This window comes from Hesperophylax consimilis, chromosome 13 (assembly GCF_061612785.1).
Source record: "Hesperophylax consimilis isolate HC1 chromosome 13, BYU_Hcon_1.0, whole genome shotgun sequence".
Taxonomy (NCBI): Eukaryota; Metazoa; Arthropoda; class Insecta; order Trichoptera; family Limnephilidae; genus Hesperophylax; species Hesperophylax consimilis.
The window spans coordinates 37,531,143-37,541,146 of record NC_142848.1 but is presented as its reverse complement, the minus strand read 5'-3'; the positions used below and the strand labels follow the sequence as shown (position 1 = coordinate 37,541,146).

General features: G+C 32.7%; 1 long non-coding RNA gene across 1 annotated transcript; it reads left to right on the top strand.

Annotated features, from left to right (window-relative positions):
- The first annotated feature begins 6,140 nt into the window (after positions 1 to 6,140).
- LOC149418938 (uncharacterized) lies at positions 6,141 to 8,462 on the top strand. The gene is made up of 3 exons (XR_016302999.1): positions 6,141 to 6,567; positions 7,836 to 7,921; positions 8,251 to 8,462. It is a non-coding gene; the product is annotated as an uncharacterized LOC149418938 (long non-coding RNA).
- The last annotated feature ends 1,542 nt before the right edge of the window (positions 8,463 to 10,004 follow it).

The window sequence follows — 10,004 nt, the reverse complement described above, 5'->3', positions numbered from 1 at the left end:
AACTGCAAGCGGCGTTTGGCGTTTCCGTCACGTCTTCCCTTTCCCACTATTCGTGGCTCGGTTTGCGCTTTTTGCTTACGTATATATAAGGTATATGCAACATTACATAATGGCAAACCAAAAGTTCTGAAAGTAAACCATATAATTTTTTAATATAATTGTGCATTTTATTTAACACTAAAATTAATTAACTCTTACAAGTATCGCAAACTTCTAATTTCGGAGTAGGTAATTTTTTAAACTTATTTTAAAAAGACTAAAACAGAAGGCGAGAAAGAAATTCCTTTTCGGCTGAAAATCTTGTTTCGATCCGTCACTTTTATTATGCAGGTACTGTATGCGGAGCTGGCCCTATGCGGGCGCAATTGAAGCAATCCGCTCCGGGCGCCGAATTGCCTAGGCGCTAAAAATATATAACACCTGACACATCGCCCTTGAGATGTTTTTTTTCATAAAAACGGCGTCTACCGTCTACTGGTTATTACAAAGGGCGCCAAAATTTGACTCTATGTCACCAGGCGCCGCGACATTTGGCTCAGAGCCGCCCTGACTATTTGAAGTACGAGTAAAGGTTTATGTTAAAACGCTGTTGCATTTTCCAATAAAACGGTAATAACTGCAACAGCTTCAAATGAGACACTTATTGACACCTTTTGCAATTGTGTGTCGTGCTTTCTTCAAATAGACAAGAGTATCATTACATTCTGCTTTGTTCGGGCTAAAAAATATTGAAGTCGCGTCCACAGGAAATGTCGTCGGAAAGCAATACATAACTTCGGTCTATAATGCGTCCCTGTCACAAAGTTGAACAATAATAAAATTGCTCTTATTGAGTTATCTAAAGACTTGATTAAGTGAAGGTACATCTCAAGTCAGATATCATAGATACCAGCGCAGATGTTCAAACTGCGGTATTAAAATTATTTTTATTTAAAAAAAAAATTAATATAAAGCAAGGCTTTGCAACATTTTCGGGTTACGAATAAGCTGAAAATTTTAATTGTTTTTTTTACTTTCTTCAAAATAAAAGAAAAATTGTGCTTCTGCAATAATAATGCTTGCTAGTGTAGCAAGCAGAGGATTGATCCCCCAACGTTCGGGAGAGAAGTGGGAACCCAATACCTTAGACCACTCGGCTTCTAAACAGTAGCGGAAAAGGTAATAAGTGCTCCTGAGCTCCGAACGGCCTACAAAATTTCGGACATAGCTAAACGAAACTCTTTTTTTTAAATTTAATTAAAATCAAATTTAATAATATAATTATTAAGTTCTGCAAATATTTTTTGGTTTTTGTTATTGTTACAGCTGTTTCGGCTTTCAAGGCTATTTTCAAAATGAGATGAGCCTTGAAAAATGGCCTTGAAAGCGGAAACAGCCGTAACAATACCAAAAACCAAAAAATACTTTCAGAACTTAATAATTATATTATTAAATTTGATTTGAATTAAATTTAAAAAAAAATGAAATGGAGTTCTACGAATTAAACACAAAAACAATAAATAAACGAAACTCAGTTTGATTATACATCTCACAAAGATCTCATACAATACCTATGTTCCTACTAAGTGTGGGCAACTTGCAGAGTGACTGTGCCTATGTGTGTAGCAGTTCGTTTTCGATTACGAACCTCCAGAATTTTACTGCTTTGTTTAAAATGTATATGAACAGTCGAAAACGTGGATACATACAATTCTTTCCCAATATTAGCATAATATCGCGGACTGCGTTCGATCTTTTACCACGATTCGGAAGGAACGATTTGTCAAGTAGCATGTTTAATGGGAACGCTTATATGTCATATTGTTGTCGAAAGTGTGTCTTTAATTAAACATCTACTATTGTTCAACCAATGTTTCGGTAACAGCTTTCTTACACACAAAATCCAACATGTCATTATGATATGAGTGATTAATTCGCATTGATGATAGCACAGACACAGATAAACACAGTTCTAGGGAGAGGTCCTCAGATATGGGGGTTTTGAATTTTCAAGGTATAAATAGTGCAGTCTTTTGGGAAAAAGGAAAGAAATCTAGGGAATCTTGAGCAAAAGAATAATCTTATATGTAGTAGATATGTACCTAATGCTATGGTGAACCCCCACGTATTTTCATGTACCAATGAGTTTCTTGTAACAGCTATAAACCTATTATTTATACGATAACATACTCACTCATATTATACCAGGATGAAATCAGAAGTTTAGAAAATTAAATTTTGCCACTGGAAGAGTAATCGAGCCTACAACCGCAAGAAGTTCTCAATAATGTGTACGTTTTTACTCTTTTTAGACTTAACTAGAATTTCGCTATTATTATTATTCAATAGGGTGAATCGAAAAAAATCATTTTTGAAAAACAATATTTCAAGTCTTAAAAAGTTTATGTGGGTGTACCTTCACCACACATACTATAAACAAATTGGCCCAATCGAAAAATACTTAGGACCCCCCAAAGAAGATTCAAGTTTAAAAATTTCTTAAAAAAATGTAACTTTGCCATAATTTTTTTTCCATGTTGAAAATTAAAACAACATCTGGCCGGTATGTAATAAAATTATATATCTGAATGTTTAAATCTCCATCTGTGCTTAAAATTGCGTAATTTTTATAAAATTTAGATTAAGTAATTTCATTAGTGTCAAAGGTAGTTTTCAAGTGATGAACATCTGTAACCTGTACTGTATTTTTATTTTTATCTCTAAAAAGCATTTTTCAATTGTTCCAACGTTTTTGTGGTATAATGTGGGTCCATGTAGACAACTTTTTATCAACTTGAAATTAGGAATTTAAAAAAAAAATACATGCAACCTCTTGGACAACAAATGAAAAAAAATGGTGTCGATCACGTCAAAAAGGTTTCACGTCAACATAAAAAAATCTATTATATATTTTATTATATTTAACTACATAATATATTATGATCAATGAACTAATGAATCAATGTTATCCGTTATAAAAAAGTTGAACGGTTTAGTTAACCTTTTGCTGTACATAACCTAAGTTGAGGAAACTTTTATTCTTTATTAACTACACGTATTTATTTTATTTATGATTTGTTAAGGTATAAAAATAGATTGACACATCGAATTTATGGGTGATTGAAACTGAAAATTCCAAAAACTGGTTGTTGAATTAAACGACTAATGCTTTCAGCCAGGATGTGCTCTCCTTTTTCTACTCCTTGATACATTATTTATTTTTCTTGAGATGTCAATCAATTGTGCCGATGATGAATGGAGGAATTTTTATCAGGTTTACCGCAACGGACTAGTAGTGCTCATCGGATGCACTCAATTTTCAAACTGCACTGGCGAAGAATTTTTAGACGAATGGTTAAGTCAAGACAATACCTTAAAATAAAGCCAGAATCTTAAAGACGTAAGTGAAGCAGGCGTGCATAAAAATATGCTACGCCCGGCCCTGGTATATTGGACAGACCTGCGGTTGAATTTGCCCTATACAGTCTCTAAAATACAGTGGAAATCTTAATGGCGGAAGTGATGAAGTCGTAAAAACAATATTCGGCTAGCTCCCCGGCTAAATGAACGGACCTACGGTTGACTTGCAGGCCTAGTAAATCGATCTTTCCGTGGGGTTTATTTTTTAATTATTTATGATATTTCTAGAGGAATCGCTCGAAAAGTTACTAATTCATCGTCTAGTATATCGTTTAGAGTTGAAAAACTTTTTATAAAATCCTCAAACCGTTTTACATAAAATATTTTAAGTAGACGTCAGGGTTCCAAACATTCTTTTAGGTTTGTATATCAATATTGGAAGCCAGAAGTACCTACCTCCGTTAGTACCTATTATCTGTAATAGAAAGTTGAGAAAACAATTTTGTGTTGATTCACGATTTTTTATTGACTTTGTGACTTGTACAAGTTTATTTTATTTTATTTTCACAACTTATAACATTATCTAGTTTCGATTAGATATGAGATATCGTAATTCGACGAGCCCTGAGTAAATTAATGAATCCAAACAATTTCTGTATGCACAAAAAAAATTAAGTGAGGAGTTTTTTAGCAACCCCGGAAGCCTCTTGTATTTCTCTTAAGTGAACCGTTAAAAAGCTGATCGCGCGGGAGATATTTCTCATTACATTCGATTCCAGAAAATTTCGTTGTTTTTGAACGTATTTCAAAATAAAAACAATTCTTAAACGCAGATGAAATACTGATAAATAAATTCAGATTTCAAAATTATATTGCAGTAAAAAATTATTAAATATTGAACGCTAACGATATATGAAGTGTTTGAAGTCGCTTATCAATGTTTTTTATTGTGAAAACCGTAATAATTGCCACTTTAAATGAAAGTAAAAACCTGTTTGATTAGACAAAGGTGACATAAAACTTTTATACAAAAATATTCTTTAAGAAAATTGGCAATAATTATCGAAATGATAAATGTCGTTTCATAAAATTATTTCCATGTCTTCGGGAGGGTTTGTGGTAAACTTTTGTGTGCAAACTGAAAGCGTGGTGTTCTTTCTCACAAAAAGACTTTACGGGTCTTTGATGTCTGGAAGGAATACCTACCAAAATTGCTCTAATGGTTAAATTTTGGGACCCATTTTTCGCGGTTTATGACAAAATTATTTGCGAATGAAAAACAAACGCAAAAGAGCCAGTGTGAAAAATACACTTGCGGTTAAAGTATTGGTGTTTACTATTTTATACTCCAATATTTACTTGTTGGTGGGTGAGGCTGTTTATTCATTTTATGGCATTCACATGACGTATTCATTGACCCGCAATTACTTTTGCTCGCGATTTCCATGGTAGTTATAATATTGTTTAATTCGTTTGAAATAGCATTTTATGTTCCTACCTACGTGGAGAGACCATCCAACGCTTTTACTTTAAAAATCACTGAAGCTGTGTTTAATTACGAAATCTGAGAAGACTGAATTAGATCACTTTTCCTTCCTCTATTCAGCTTTTAAATATTTTACAAGAATATAGACATCAGACTTTCATTGACTCCAGTTAGTAATATTACACAGGGAACGTAATATTACTTCATTTCCAAAGTTGTTACCGTTGTCAGTTCTGAAATAAGATCAACGTAAGATAAGATCACCAAGGCCACAATAAGTAGATTATGCCAGCCTCTGCTGATGTTGCCGATATTGCCATAATGAAAGTAGCAACGGGATAAACACTTATGATGGACGATAACATGATTGATCAGGCTTCTGCTGTTAATCTGATTACAGTGGGGCTTCTTCAGCACGTCAATTGGTCTGTAGGATGGATCAGGGGTCGGAATTCGAAATACTGTGGCTGAAAGTATGTATGTGCAATGAGTGTAACTATTATAAAATACGTGACTAATTGAATGAAATGGGTAGAGGAAGGTCGGGAAATTCCTGGCTATTCAGATTTGTGTTCATTAAATTCCTAGTATATTTCAAATTAGAAACATTAATCGAACGTCGTGACAAAAAGATCTTTTTTTCATAATTATAAAAACTATCTCTTGTCCACAATAAAAATTAATATCAATCAATGTCAACTGAAAACTCCCGAATCTGTCAATATTCCTTTCCAAATAACTGACTCTCCACATTGTTTTATTCTTACATATTGTTGAATATCGTTATTGGACGGTTGTTATTTATTCTACGTCATTTCTTTGATTTTTTTAACCCTCTGTTGTGCACATGATAAAAAAACAACATTTTTACAACATCGCTAAAATCATTTCAAATAACTTCTACTTATATGTGAATAATGCACAAGAGACTCAACTGCTTCCCACCATCCGGGGACATTGGTACTATAGCATCATAGCGTTTGTGCCGCATTTTCAAGGTAACATTATATGTATAAGAGCAGTAATAGAAACAAATTATACTAGCATAGTACGAGTAATAACGAAAGAATATGTGCACCAAACATCGATATATCAACTTACACTCCGCGCGTTAAAGATTCCCGCTATGATATGTCACTTAAGGCGACACAATACCCTGATAACGGGGATTTGCCCCGACGCTCACATTTTAATTATTTCTGATGAGCTTATTACTAAAATCTTAAATGTTTCTAGAGGGATTCGAAGGGATGCAAGTTATTTATATTTAAGATTAATAAAAACAGGACCTTACAATTAAATATATTATGTAAAACGATAAGTACATTTTATTAAATGTAAAATGTTGTAAGATAAGCGGCAAGTACCAGATTTTATTTTTCTAGACGATGAATTAGTAACTTCCCGACGACTCCCTCACAAAAGATTAGAGATTTTATTAATGTATTCATAAGAATTAATTAAAATAAAAACACTCGCGAAAATCCAATTTCTGGCCAGATACACGAAAAACGACCGCCAGTACTTCAAAACTCTCTATTGTGCGTAGTATATTTGTGTGCGGGTTGACAAGGAGTTACTACGTATTGATTCAGACGCCGCGAAAGTTCCGGCCTGTAAGGTTGTGTCACCCGGCCGGTCGCTCCGGTCATTTCTTTTACGTATTTTTTTATTTAATCAAACGATACTTTGAAATCTATTAGTGAAATTTTCTGTTTTTTATAATTTAACTTCTTCCTCAAGTGAGTAAAGGTTTTTTATATAAATAATAAATATAAATATAAATAATAACCAATACAAAAGAATACATTGTTAAATGCGTAAATGTGTAGGCACTTGAGAAAAAAGGTGACACTAAAGTATTGTCGTTATGTTATTATATATCATTTCTAGCCCAAGTAGACTTTTTTACTATTAATCTTTTTTTTCACGCGACGCGGCTGTCTGTCCGGTTGTCACAACCAGCGGCACAGAATGTTATAGAGTGCCCCTTCACTAGAATCGTTTTCCTAGTTTTATTTATTTACGCCCTACTGGGCTTTTACATTAATTTCTAATTATACAGTCATGTTAGTTGTAACAATGGAATATCTAATAAATTATGGTAAAATAAAAGGAGTTTTTTTACTAAGGAGTGGTATTCTCTTATATTTCAATAAAGTGTTTGTGAAGAGTTCGTTTCATTACTAATACTCCAGGGCAATTACCGATTCGCGATCGTAATTATTCCGGTAGTCCCAATTTTTTTATATGTTTTATAAACTGGTCCCCTGATGTAAAATCTGAGTTTCCGACCTTGGCACACCTGTGCTCGCGCCGCCATTTTGAAAAAAACCGGCCGAAATCGCTCCAAAATCTAGTTTTTCCAAAATATCTCATTCCCAATGCAAATTTCGGCTAAATTAGCTAAACAATTAAAGTAGAACATAAAATTACTTACTACTTTTGTGTAAACAATTTTCTTCAATCTCTAATAGGTACCGAGGTAGAAAGTCGTAAAGGTGCGTATATTTTTGAAAAAAACAAGTTTTTTGCGCGACTAGCTTTTGTTTTTTGTAAATATCTCGTTTCCAGTACAATTTTGTGAAAAAATTATTGATACTAATTTTGTAGAAAATAAAATTTCATAAAATAAATAGGTATTTAATTTATGTGTTTTAACTCTAATATGTATCCAAGCTCTTATCCACCAAAACCAGTTAAATTACCCAACAACAAATTTTTGAAATTCGAAAGTTTTTTTCCATAAAACAAAAACTCTACATCGAAAGTTTTTCTCCATACAGACAATTAGACATATGTCACCTATAAAGTACCTAAAGTCATTCGAATATTAAAAAGAGTCATTAATCTTTTAAGTTTAGATTGTTAGATCATTTGTTGTAGATAGAATTGTGCAATTATCTCCCCAAGTTACTGCACTTAATTACGTTGAAATGATTTTCAAATTTAAGGTAAAATTGAACCAATTTATAATAAATCTCTTGGCTAATATATACTTACGTTTCAGTTAAATATGGGAAAACAGAAGACAAAAGGAGTTTTATCCCGAACAAAATTACGGCACCAAGGAAAATGTTTAACGGAATGGAGAAGGTACTACTTAAATACACACATAAAAATAGATCTTTGGGATACGTTTTTTACAGAACATAATTGTACAATGTCAGCTTAAATAATTTTATATATGTAGATATATACATATATACGCAGTCGATAAACTTCTGAGCATATTGAATTTGGAATATAAGAAGTAAATTAATTTTGATTTCCGGTGACATATTTTTATTTTTACCGAAATGCATTTTTTACACCAAATAAGCTCAGGAATTGTTGGTGAAAGTTTGTCGGGCATGTCTTAATACATCTCTAAATAATTAGGGAATAGAGACAGTATAAATAATTAACAATATTTCTCATTTTAGGAAAAATTCCGCAAGACTTCATCCAGATAATATTGCAAATAATAAAGAAAATACGAGTATTGTGTTAAACACTATACCGACACTCAACATGGTAATTTTTTCACAATTTCTGTAAATATAAAGTAAATAATATTAATTTTATATGATTAAATAAGCGCTCTAAAAAAATTAACAAAAACTGACATTATTTTTCAGCACGGACCAGAGATGAATGAACCTGAAAAGTTTTCACTATTTGCTGGCTCTAGTTCTTATGACACTAACGTGCATGCCGTTTCCAGCCCCTTATAGCTAGGTCTGACGCAGGCATGACGATTGTTGTCAACTGATATGTTCTCACAACAATAATTGTTGAAGAAAAATAAAATTAAGGAATGAAATTTAAAACACTCTACCTCTGTTTCAATTTTTGGCCTGGTTTTGGTGGATTAGAGCTTGGATACGTATTAGAATTAAAACACATAAATTATATACCTATTTATTTTATGAAATTTTATTTTCTACAAAATTAGTATCAATAATTTTTACACAGAATTGTACTGGAAACGAGATATTTACAAAAAATCAAAGCTAGTCGCGCAAAAAACTTGTTTTTTTCAAAAATATACGCACCTTTACGACTTTCTACCTCGGTACCTATTAGAGATTTAAGAAAATTGTTTTCACAAAAGTTGTAGGTAATTTTATGTTTTACTTTAATTATCTAGCTAATTTAGCCAAAATTTGCATTGAGAATGAGATATTTTGGAAAAACTAGATTTTGGCGCGATTACAGCCGTTTTTTTTTTAAATGGTGGCGCGAGCACAGGTGCGCCATGGTCGGAAATTCAGATTATACATCATGGGATCAGTTTATAAAACATATAAAAAAATTGGGACTACCGGAATAATTTAACCGGTCAGTGGTTGAGTGGGCATAGCGCTTGGGTCTCACCCGAGCGTCGCGTGTTCGATTCCTCGGCTGGCTAAGTCCTCCATCACAACACAAGCAACATTTTCGGCTTTCTGTGGTGGTAGTAGGAGATTTTCAAACATTGTTGGGTTATTCGTAACCTGGGAATGTTTGTCTTTCTTTTAAAAAAAAAAAAAAAAAAAAAAAAAAAAAATTACGATCGCAACCCCCTTTTTGGCGCTATGTGTACTGGACTATAATACGGAATCCCCAAATATATCGACAACATTCTCACATTTATAACCCAGATAACATGTAGGTACGTTTATAATCAACAAATCAATACAAAAACCGACCAATATCATATAACAACAAAGGCAAAGGCATATGGCAACAAAGAAAAAAAGAACAGGTATCCGCTAGTAAGCAGGGTGAAAAAAATCAAAGGCAGAATAAAGAACACAGAAAAATGTGCAATTAATGCTTGCTTCTAGACTCAGCAATATACCACCTCTATCTATATTACAGCAGGTAATTTATACACTTGTATATACCCGTCTATACGTACTTATACGCTCGTGTGTATAATTCCAAAATTTGATTGAAAAGTGAATTAACATAATGTTTCTAATATTGTTTTTATTTAATCACGAAAATACTTAATATATCAATAATCCGATGCCGAAAGGACCGATTTCACCGGAGAAAAATTCTGATTTAAACATATAATTTTATTATGAACGTATTGAAGTCGTAAAAAATTTTCAAATACATATTTCCCATACATATTGTTTTCAATTATATATCCGTAATAGAAATTTTAAACCGTTAAATATTTATGTTATAAACAGAAAGCCTACCT